This window comes from Canis aureus, chromosome 29 (assembly GCF_053574225.1).
Source record: "Canis aureus isolate CA01 chromosome 29, VMU_Caureus_v.1.0, whole genome shotgun sequence".
Classification (NCBI taxonomy): domain Eukaryota; kingdom Metazoa; phylum Chordata; class Mammalia; order Carnivora; family Canidae; genus Canis; species Canis aureus.
In genome coordinates this window covers 34741925-34754146 of record NC_135639.1, presented here as the reverse complement: position 1 = coordinate 34754146, position 12222 = coordinate 34741925, and the positions used below count along the sequence as shown (strand labels likewise).

Below are 12222 nucleotides of genomic sequence, written 5' to 3'. Positions count from 1 at the left end.
GGCCAACACGCACATGAGAAAATGCTCTGCATCACTTGCCATCAGGGAAATACACATCAAAACCACAATGAGATACCACCTCACACCAGTGAGAATGGGGAAAATTAACAAGGCAGGAAAACACAAACGTTGGAGAGGATGCGGAGAAAAGGGAACCCTCTTACACTGTTGGTGGGAATGTGAACTGGTGCAGCCACTCTGGAAAACTGTGTGGAGGCTCCTCAAAGAGTTAAAAATAGACCTGCCCTATGACCTAGCAATTGCACTGCTGGGGATTTACCCCAAAGATTCAGATGCAATGAAACGCCGGGACACCTGCACCCCGATGTTTATAGCAGCAATGTCCACAATAGCCAAACTGTGGAAGGAGCCTCGGTGTCCATCGAAAGATGAATGGATAAAGAAGATGTGGTTTATGTATACAATGGAATATTACTCAGCCATTAGAAATGACAAATACCCACCATTTGCTTCAACGTGGATGGAACTGGAGGGTATTACGCTGAGTGAAATAAGTCAATTGGAGAAGGACAAACATTATACGGCCTCATTCATTTGGGGAATATAATAAATAATAGTGAAAGGGAATAGAAGGGAAGGGAGAAGAAATGGGTAGGAAATATCAGAAAGGGAGACAGAACATGAAGACTCCTAACTCTGGGAAACGAACTAGGGGTAGTGGAAGGGGAGGAGGGCGGGGGGTGTGAGTGAATGGGTGACGGGCACTGAGGGGGGCACTTGACGGGATGAGCACTGGGTGTTATTCTGTATGTTGGCAAATTGAACACCAATAAAAAATAAATTTATTATTAAAAAAAAGAAAGGATGGTATACATTTTTAAAAAAAAAAAAGATGTTATTTATTTATTCATGAGACACACACACAGAGAGAGAGAGAGAGAGAGAGAGGCAGAGACACAGGCAGAGGCTCCATGCAGGGAGCCCTACGTGGGACGATCCCGGGTCTCCAGGATCAGGCCCTGGGCTGAAGGTGGCGCTAAATCGCAGAGCCACCCAGGCTGCCCAGCAGGCATTTTCATTGTTATATTCACATAAAGTATTTGCATGCTTTAAAATCTTTTTCCTACCCTTCTCACATTGACTCATCCATTTTTCTCAGAAAAATCTTTCCATTCACTTTGTTTTTTTCCTTTTTTTTCCCATTTACTTTGTAAGTCTAAAAATTAAAACAAGCAATTATCATAATATATATTTTCAGATGGGTAAACTGAGGCCCAGAAAGGATGATTGGCTCCAGGTTGCTCAGCTACACAGAGCTGGGACTGAATCTAAGTCTACACTTGATCTAAAGCATTGATTCTTTTTTTAAGTTAAGGTATTATTTACATTCAGTAAAACTCATCCCCTGTAAATGTACAGTTTGACCAATTTTGGTAATCATATATAGTTGTGTCACCACTGCGTTCATCATACAATTCATCTTCCTTAAAAATTTCCTTGTGTCCCTTTGCTGTTCATCTCATCCTCCAACCCATGGTTCCTAGCAAACATTAATCTACTTTTAGAAAACTATTTATTTTATTTTAAAGGGAGAGAGAGAGAGAGAGCACAGAAGAGGAACTAGGGCGAGGGAGAGAGAATCTCAAGCAGACTCCACACTGACACAGAGCCAATGGAGAGTTTGATCTCACCACCCTAAGATCACATCCTGAGCCAGAATCAAGAGTCAGTTACTTAACTGACCTGGTCACCTGGGCGTCCCTTAATCTGCTTTCTGTAGTATAGTTTTGTTTGCCCCTTCTATAACTTCATATTAATAGAATTAATGTATTTGACTTCCTTTAGTTAGCATAATGTTTTTGAGATTTATCCATGTTGTTACATGTGTTCATGTTTTATTTCTCCTTATTACTGTATAATATTCCACCATATGGAAATACCACAGTTTATCTATTCACCAGTTGTTATGGGCTGAAATGTGTACCCCCAAATATGTAGGCTGAAGCTTCCCCAGTATGACTTACCTGAGACAGGGTCTTTAAAGAAGTAATTAAGTTTAAGTGAGGTCATAGGGGTAGAACCCTAATTCAACAGCTACTCTTCAAAGCTTCTCTATACTATCCTCCAATATCCATGCATACTTAGTATTAAGTTAGTTTCCAAAGTACATTTACCATATGGGTTACTTATAGAATCTCAGTATGTACTGGGTTATGAAAGTAATCACTTCAGAACTTCCAAGTCCATTTCCTAAATTCCTCATGATTGTATGTATAACAAGATTTTTCTGGAAATAAACCTAAAGAATCTCTGGATTATGCTCTGCTATCCCTACTTGGAGAAAGTGGGCATCCACATAAACTCACATCAGGGGATGTCTATGCACCTTCACATCTGTAGTCTAATAGCATTCCACTGAGAGTAACTACCATATTACTTTTATTTCAGTAGAATGTTTATTAAATGATAGAATAATTGCCTCCCAGAAAAGGGAAGAAATCAAGAGTCCTGAGAATTCTAAGCACATGCCAGAGTATTTTGTATTTTACACAGATCAATCTGTCCAAATCAAGTCTGGCCTACTATAGACATATGTACCCAAATATTTGGCATATGTTCTCTCAATAAACCATCTTCTCTGAACCACTATATCAAAATCTGATGAGATCTCTTCAAACTTTATATAAAAACTCAATTTCTAGACTGTTCAGGCCACCCAATACTGCTAATCCTACATTTTTGAACTCTAAAACAATAGCGAATTATACAGAGAGAACAAAGGGTGAATAAAATGGGTGCTAGTGTGCTCAGGAGCCTAAGAGAACCAAATGCTCAGCCCCTTGGTCACTGTTCCTTGTGCCCTATCAATAAGGCCCTTCTCATGTGGGAAGGGGGTGTTCCTTCATGGAAGAAAGTTATGGAAAAGAAATGACTTGAGAATTTGGGAAGTGCTCCAGCAACATGGAAAGCTGCTCACTCCCCTCACCCCTGCCCTGACCTCCCCAAAACAGCTTCCTTTTCTGATCTGGACTTGGGAAAACTTCAGAGAACAATGAAGGAGAAACATGCTTTAAGCGGGAAGAATAGAAAGGAATGCATAACATCGTCCTTATGCTACTTGATTCCTTCATGCTCAGATGAAGACAAACATTGGCAAGGAATAGGAGTGGCACTGGGTCTTCCAAGAAGTAATTTCTAATTGTTCTTTTCCATCCACTTCTTGCCTACCTCTTACAGCCAAGTTTCACCCCAAATTAATTAAATTACAGTCTCTGGTGTGGGGTCACACACCAGAGTATTTTCTATTTTTGTTCCCATTTTGATCATATAGCTGGGATTAAGAATTACTGCTAACTCTTAAATTGCACATATGAGTGAAATCATATGGTATTTGTCTTTCTCTGACTTGTTTCACTTAGCATAATACCCTCTAGTTCTAGCTACATCATTGCAAATGTCAAGATTTCATTCTCTTTGATGGCTGAGTAATATTCCATTATAGATCTCTATCTATATCTATCTCACATCTTCTTTATCCATTCATCCGTTAATGGACATCCAGGCTTCTTTCCATATTTTGGCTATTGTGGACATTGTTGCTATAAACAGTGGGGTGCATGTGCCCCTTCAAAAACCACTATGTATTGTATCCTTTGGATAAATACCCAGTAGTAAAATAGATGAACATAGAGAAAGGGAAGGAAAAATAAAATAAAGTGAAAATTGAGAGGGAGGCAAACCATAAGAGATGCTGAACTCAAGGAAACAAATTGGGGGTTGCTGGAGGGGAGGTGGATGGGAGGAAAGGATAACTGGGCGATGGGCCTTAAGGAGGGCACTTGATGTAATGAGCACTGGGTGTTATATGCAACTGATGAATCACTAAATTCTACCTCTGAAATTAATTTAAAAAGAAAAAGAATTACTGCTAACTAAGAAAGCAAAAAGGGGGGACTAGAAGGAAGAGTGGGAAGAAGCAGAGCTTAGTATTTGTTTGGTATGTATTTCTTGCTAGGTCTGGTAACAGGAGCATTGCACACTCACCCTTACTGTTTGTAAAGAAGGGGTTAATAACTACATTTAAGATTAAAAAAACACAGGTAATTTGTCTAATATCACAGAGCAAATAAATGATGGATCTAGGATTTAAATTCAGATCTGTTTGGATTCCCAAAATTGCATTATTTCCACTATATTCACGGAGAAAACCTTTTAGTGAGGTAACAAAGGTTTAAGTATGCAGAGGATAACGAGAAGTCAAAGTTTCACCTAACTTTACTTAGGGATCATCTGTATACCAAGTTTTTGTTCAAGTCTCAGACTACCTGTCTGCACATACTAAAGACCTGAGTAGAAGGGTGTTTAAAATTCCTGCCACTAACAAGGGAGACTATGTTCTGAAAGTAAAACTGATCACTCTTGGAACTGCACTAATCCTCCACAATCAAAAAAGTATTATTTACTCTAGTGTTACTAAAGAAGCTGAATGAAACCTAAGTGATCTTTTTGGGAAAATCCAAAAAAAGTAGAAGTCATGCTAGATTGATTAAGGGGCTGGTTAGCAGAAAAATCTTTATGTCTAAGCTATAGATGGCTATTGATTGGCTGAAGGACATCAGCAAGCTCCTTTACCTTTTTCAGACAATGAAGATACTGCCATGTTTTAAACAAGACTGCAATAAAGGTAAAATGAATGATTATTATTCTTAACTTTTCTATCAAAGTGCCCCCAAAGTAGAGAGAAACAAACCACAGAGCATTCTTAAAATTTGTTAGTGTCTTAGGATACACTTTGAAGTTGATAGCTTTATCTTACAAACTGCATATCAATTTCATATACTACTCTATCACATACCCACATTTTGTTTGGATAAGAGAAGAATCCTGGGGTAAAATGGGTGTTCAGGAAAGTGGATTTTGACTATATCCTGGCAACCCATTATATGCCTTACAAAAGCACAGAGGTCTGAGAAAGCACTTTGCAAACTGTTAATTGCTGTATCTTTTTATGTTACTACCATCTTCCAAAAGAAAGAGTTAAAACAATTCTTCATAAAGGAACTAAGGTAGACTGGATATTCTCTAAGGTTGTTATACTTGGCTTCTCACGGTTTCTTGGAGCTATCTTTCCCTGTCTTTTCATCTTCAATATTGAGTACCTACTGAATGGGTTTGGCACTGCACTTGAAGCCAGTGAAGAACTGTGAATTAAAGCTGGTCTCCGCTCTCCTGAAGCATACATATTAAAGACCAACATTCAGTAGTTAATTATAAGGGTGCTGAGTGTTATACATGGGAAGTCCAGGTACAAGTAGAGAAAGCAAACAGGGAGGTCTACAGGGGAAAGTAGGTAACTTCTCAGTTCCCTGTATCTTTATTATTGGGTTGGAAGCACCCAATTCCTAGCTTTTTAGACATATTCACACACACAAGGAACTTTTTCCAAAATCCAAGTCAAAAGTAAGTCAAAAATATTTCAGATTTCACTTATTTACAATGCTCAATGTCAGACCATGTAGATCAGGTTTATCACCAGGTTTATCACTCCATTTTTCTGGAAAAGAGGCTTTATTAAGCTTTCAGAGCATAAACAAGGTGACAAGTAACATTAGATCAGCACTTTTCCCTGAGACAATGGATTTATGTGTTTGTGCTAAACTAGTATAAAAATAATACAACCATTCTTAACAATTAAATATTTAAAGCAAAAGTTATCACCATCAACCTGGAGGCAAAAGGTTCTGCTCCTGTCTCCCTCATGTCACCCTACCCAGTTCATATAATCTCTGGAACCTCAGCAGTCTCTGGAACCTCAGCTTCCCCATCTTTAAAATCAGAAGGTCAAAACAGAACAAAAACAGTAATGCCACTAGGTCTCCTACCACATTCATATGCAGCATCCACTCCGAATAGTTTGACACTTGAATACTTAAAAGCTATAGGACATTACATATCTCTATAATTACTGTTTTTCATTTTTAAATTAGCCATCTTTTACAATATATTCACACCATAGCTGTATACTAATTTTATTCCTAAATCTGTTCATATGAAAACAATGGCACAAGATCTGTCTCTAAAAGTTCGAAATGCCCAGAGATGACATCTTTAATCTGAGAATCTCAAAATGATTCTTTCACTATATCATTACTCTGCTAAATAAACTATTTACTTATATCCACTCATGGCGAGCAGAAATACAATGTACTCTTCAAATTTTGGAAAATTCCATTTGGAATTCTAGCAAACCTGGCTCTCTTCCCATTTTGGCATAAAAGCATCATGTGCTCAGCTCTCTGCCACTTCCTCTCAGCTGAGCCTTTCCCCAAGGAGCTCACCCTGGCACAGAAAGAAAGGGAGGAAGAAGAGGAAGCTCTGCAACCACATAGGAGTCTCTGCCCAACTTGAAAGATCAGAGAAAAACCCTTTTACATTTCCTCGTTTGATTCAATAAACGCTCTAGCAGCCCACAATTCAAACAGAGATATAAGCAAAATTTTCCAAAATATTTTCAAGAGGAAAAAGGTGGAAGACAGCATAAACTAAAGCTCCGAGTTTCCTAGTGCATCAGCTATTGTATAAATTGTTTAACAATCAATGACCTCAGAGTTTTTCAAGCAGGTGAATGTCTTTGTGGGTTTTTTTAAGAAATTAAAATTTTAAGTCTTCACCTCTTTTAACTTAGAATAGACTCTAGTTACAACCTGAAAGATCTCAGAAAACAAATGCCATGAAAGCTTTTAATTTAAATAAAATTGAAACACTGCTACATTACACAACTACTGTCTAAAAAAAAATCATTCTCTGGCACATGTACTTTGTACATGTACCTAATCACATCTAAATCTCACAAAACAATGAGGTAGAGTATCCTAACTGTCCTCTTCCAGGTTCTTAAACAAGGAGACATCATAGGAGATTCAGACTTGCTCAGCTAGTTGCCATCCTGATCACATGACTCCTCCAAGATCTAAGCCCTTACATCTGTCCTCTGGAAAAAGGGAGACAATATTACTTCAAAATATTCTTGTTACTATATATTAGTTTACATTTTCTAGAATTTTATATTAATGGAATCATCTAATACATACTCTTTGTCTAGTTTTACAACTCAGCATATTATTTTGTGTCATTCATGTTGTTACATGTATCAATAGTTCACTTCCTTTTATTGCTGAATAGTATTCCATTGTATGAATATATTACAGTTTGTTTATCCACTTTCCAGCTGAGAAACATTTGGATTATTTATAATTTTGGCAATCATGAATAATGCTGCTTTGAACATAGGCATACGATCTTTGTATGGACATACGTTTTCATTTTTGCTCTTAAGCAAATTCCTAGGAGTAGAACTGCTGCATCATATGGTAGGTGTATGTTTAACTTTTTAAGAAACTGCCAAACTGTTGTCTAAAATGGACATATCATTTTACATTACGAACATTACAGTAATTACATTTTTTTTTCAGGTGTCAGTGTACTTTATAACAGAGGAAGAGAGGATTAGAGGATTATGGGGAGATTTTTGTTTCAGCCTTTATTTAGTCCAAGCAAGATTTAAAAGACTTACAGAAAATGGCTTCATACAGAAGTACGGTAGTGGGAAAGAGGTTACAGGGGGGAGTGGTAAACATGTCGAGTAAACTTCAGGGATAAATGAAGACCCACACAAGTCCACAGAATGCAAAGGAACAAGGAGGAATACTTCCTGAGCCGTAAGTGCTCAGGGCGCAGGGTAGGTAGGGCCCAGTGAATGAGCAACTAACTAGCTTCAGTGATAATTCTGAAACCTGTTATAATTTATTTTTGGAGTGAATTCTTCTCCAGAACAGGTCAAAGATTGTGCTTAAAAAAATGTCCTTAGAACATATAACAGCTTCTCAAATATTCTTTTTGCCTCTTGATTCCAGGTGCTTTCCCTTTGGTTAAAAACCAGAAACATTGTAAAGCTCACAGGATGGAAGAAGTCTTTTGATACAGGCAAGGTGAGGCACAGGATGAACTTACACAGTAAGTGAGAGTCTGCCTTGGTCTTCTCCCTTGACCACTCCACATCTCAGAACCTCTAAGAAGGTAGTTACACTGACTTGGGCAGAAGCATCTGCAGCCTCCCAGGGATCAGAGGTCTTCCCTCCTCCCTCCTGCCATATTTTGTATATCACAGTTCCCATTAACCATGCTCATCTGAGTGATTCTGATACGATAGCTTTGGTCATCATTTATGTTTGCCACCTACCTTATCATTGCCCATGATTTCAGGGGACTCAGGACGCTCTGGCCTTGTGTCCTCTCCTTACATGTCTTAGGATTCTTTCTGTGTTGCATGGCAGATTCTCCCACTGAGTATGGAAGAAGAGGTGGGGGTAGAACAGACAATGTGTCTATTTTTATTGTGGGTGTTGGCTTTTTTTCTCCCCTGCTTTTTATGTTGCAGTTGCAATCTTGGCTGGCTTTCTTGAACTTTGACTTGGGGTGTAAGAACTGAACCAGACATTCTCTGCTTACTGTGGTCAGCTGACATAGTCACCACTAAGACTTAATGAACTCACCTTGCACTTTCATCATCAGGCTTGAAATTCTTTCCCATACTGATTCATAATGGGTGTGTCTATATGAATCACTTTCACATAATTTAGATATAAAAACCTATGAGAGGGAGAGGGGGAAAAGGCCTCCTTTCATTTTCATCCATACTTGCCAGATTGGCTGAATCCCTGATTATTTGATCCATCATTGTTATTAATATGATTAATAAACTACCTATTTATTGAAAAAAAAAAAAAACAAACCACCTTTAAGGTGCCAAATATCACTAGAGATAGAACAACTCTAGGCCCCAAAGAAGAACAACCCATGTCCCAAAGTCAGGTGACAGAGGCAGAAGGCATTTCATACAGAAAAAAAAAAATTATAAAAAAAAAACAAAAAAAGTGGCATTGTACCCTGGTACCATCATTGTAGCTTAAGAGTAACTTATAAGTGTGCTGCCTTAAATCACGTCACTAAAAGATCTATGTAAAAACAACCAATATAATATAAACTCATGCTTTGAACTATAACACACAAGGAAAAAAGAAATCTTTAAAAGGCAGCAACAAACCTGATGCAAGCAATCACAACAGCAGCTCACCAGTATTGGTGAGCTGGAGTATTATCTCCCAGTCAGGCACTATGCTAAGCTTTACAAGATTTATATATGGCTCCTTCATGATCACTATCTCCATTTTCCAGGGAAGAAACTAGAAGAAGAGGAGTTAAGAATGTGGCCCTAAGGTCATAGGTCTTGTAAGGCATGGAACCAGAACTGCCTGGCCTAGACAATGCTTTTCATGGCTATGCTAATTTACTGCTCCATCCTCAGGTTTTGCAGGCCTTCCATCCTGTTTGGAGGATGCCTTCTTGAGGCTGAATGATCCTACACCTTCAGCAACACTTATCTGTTTCTAATTTCATACTCCTTAAGCAACTTTCTGATATTAAACTGGTTTTCCAAGCTTATTCTCTATTTGGAAGAGCTGACCAGTCAAAAAACATAAAGTGGATACACTTGGCAGTGATTATCTCTTAGAATAAATTACAAGACCAGGCATTTTGGTTTTGAACATTAATTTGACCCTAAATTTGGTTCACCTGACTAATCATGGAGGTACCAATATCCTTTTCAGAGGATCATCATAACAGAGGAAAAATCATTGAAGTCAGGCCATCAACCCTATACAAGCCCACCCTGCTAAGCTCAATTCTATACCTAAGAGTGTAACAAAAACAAAACCAAAAACAAAAGTCCCTGTTGGTGTTAGAAAAAATCTGGCTGATAGAACTACTACATATATAGCTGGAAGCACTCTCAGTAGCTCCTTCCTCCTCCAGCAGGAAAAATAAAAATACATATTGCGAATTTCTACTGTTTTGGGTATAAATGTAAAGAGTTGAAAGGACAGAATTATTACAAAGTTGAGAAAAAATGTATTACCAGTTTAAACAGAAGGGACATATTGCTGCTTCAGCACTAATTTTATTTTGGAAATACCAGACAAGTGGCAGGTCTTACTTATAGATCAGAGTTTCTTCTTCCAACCTTCCCTTCCATTCTCTATAATACTTGAGGACCTAATATTTTGGGGAAAAGTCAAAATTTAGATGTGTCTCTTAGTTTCTTCCCCAAAGGCTAGCCTGCTAATTCTTACTAAAGTCATCATCTTGAATAGGAAAAATTAGTAGATTCTTTGGCTTAATACAAATCTTGCTAGTTCTTCCATACCTTACTTTAGAAAACAGGAAACCCATTTTCTGTATTCTAGATGACATCAGTGGCAGTGATTCTCAGAGGAAAGTATAACCGGAAGGAATGCTCTAAGAACACCAAAACATGGGAAACTGGCCCATTCAAAGTTGGGAAGTAGTATTGAGGAGTGAGAATAGCTCACTATGGCACCTCTTTCGTTCCCATCAAGTCAGGAGAGCTTAGAATATGGTGTCTTTAGAAGAGATTTTGGTTAAGGCCAAGGAAATAAATTAAGGATGGAAGTTTTTTGAAGACACAATGAATGGCAGCATTATGTACAGATTTAGGAAGCATGGATTTTGTAAACCAAAAAAAGCGGAGAAAATAAAGCAAAAAAGGTAGCAAAAAAAGGAATAACTGACATTTCTTTTTTTTAATTTAAGCATTGATTCAATTCTCTTTAATTTTCTTAGCCATTCCCTTCTTGTCTGAAAATACAATTCAACCCAGTCCCTTTCAGTAACTTACTGAAGTTTCAGTGATTTCAATTACGTTTGTATGAAGGGTGATGGGAAGGAAGGACAGACAAGTCACAGGATGGTAATGGTTGGGCCAACAAATGGTAGGTATGAAAGGAAAGACAATACATAGATGTGCTTGTGCATGTGTCACATCTATAAGTCACTGGATGAGTTAGGCTCAACCACACAAAAGGGAAGAAAAGCTTTATCACAGCAAGTATGTGAAAATCTGTAGTTCTCCTAATATTTTGTTTATTCTGATCATTTCAAATTCGAGTCAATTTTGAAAAAGAACTGACAGTAATGCAAGTGTCAAATTCTGGTTGTTTTTATGGTTTACTTTGAGGAGCCTACAGAGCAGCACCCAGAATAATTTGAAGACAGATTTACTCCCAATTTGAAGACAGATTTACTCCCATATCTGCCATAATGTTGTAAATATGCATAACTCAAGTGACATTTGATATAGATATTGGCAAATGACCATTTTGGGTACTTTAAGAAAATATTACATGGGGCTCCTGGCTGGGTCAGTAGGTAGAACATGTGACTCTTGATCTCAGGGTCATGAGTTCAAGCCCCATGTTGGGTGTAGGGCTTACTTAAAAACAATAATAAAAATAGAAAGTAAAAATAAGAAGAAAAAAAAAACAGACTCACAGAACCTTCATTCTGAAAACAATCATTAAAGATGACCTAACTCAGTCCCCTTCTCTTACAGATGAGGAAATTCAGAGGCTAAAAGGGGGATTTAAGCATCATACATAAACTGGAAAGAACATAAAATCTCTTATTTAAAAGCAGAGAATTAAAGAGAATCAAAACCTTTTAAAAAGAAAAGTGTCTTTTAGCTTCATTTTATGCACAGAACAATGGTAAATTATGTCTTCTCCCTCTTGCAGAAGAGGACTCACACCATAGCAAATCAGGCTTTTTCTAAAATACATACTCATTCCTTCAGGCAGATATAACTAACAATATTGTTCTTTCTATTTACATTCAACTCTAGATTTCATCACCTAACTGAAGTGTTTCCACAAGGTTTCACAAAATTGCTGAGGCTCGGCAAGTTAAGTTGTTTATTAATCTTCATCCCAATGTACCTGCTTCTAGGAAAAAAAATAGAAATACTATACTCTAAAGTTAAAGTGACCTTCCTTTTAGAAATTAGAAAATAGAGGTGGATAGTCTAGAATTTTTACAGCTTCCAAGATCTCCAAAAGAAGAGATACTAGCTTTTCAGAACAAAATAAGCATGCAGTGGATGAGGACCTGCATTGTCAAGCACTGCCAGTGGTTCCCAGCAGTGGCCACTGGGAAGCACACTACATGTTATGTCAGAACAAAAAGAAATGCGTAATACATATTTTAGAGATAATGTAAAATCTGCCCTAAAAAACTCCCATGGTAGGAAGGAAAGAGGTAATATTTTACACAACCTTAAATTTACCCAGTATGTCTCCTGTGTGTATCCACAGTCAGCTTGTATATATGGGAGGATGACAGGGAATA

At 37.7% G+C, this 12222-nt stretch overlaps 1 protein-coding gene across 15 annotated transcripts in view; it reads right to left on the bottom strand.

Moving 5' to 3' along the window:
* Positions 1-12222, bottom strand: part of CPEB3 (cytoplasmic polyadenylation element binding protein 3) — a 205406-nt gene that overhangs the window by 98705 nt on the left and 94479 nt on the right. The window lies entirely within an intron of this gene.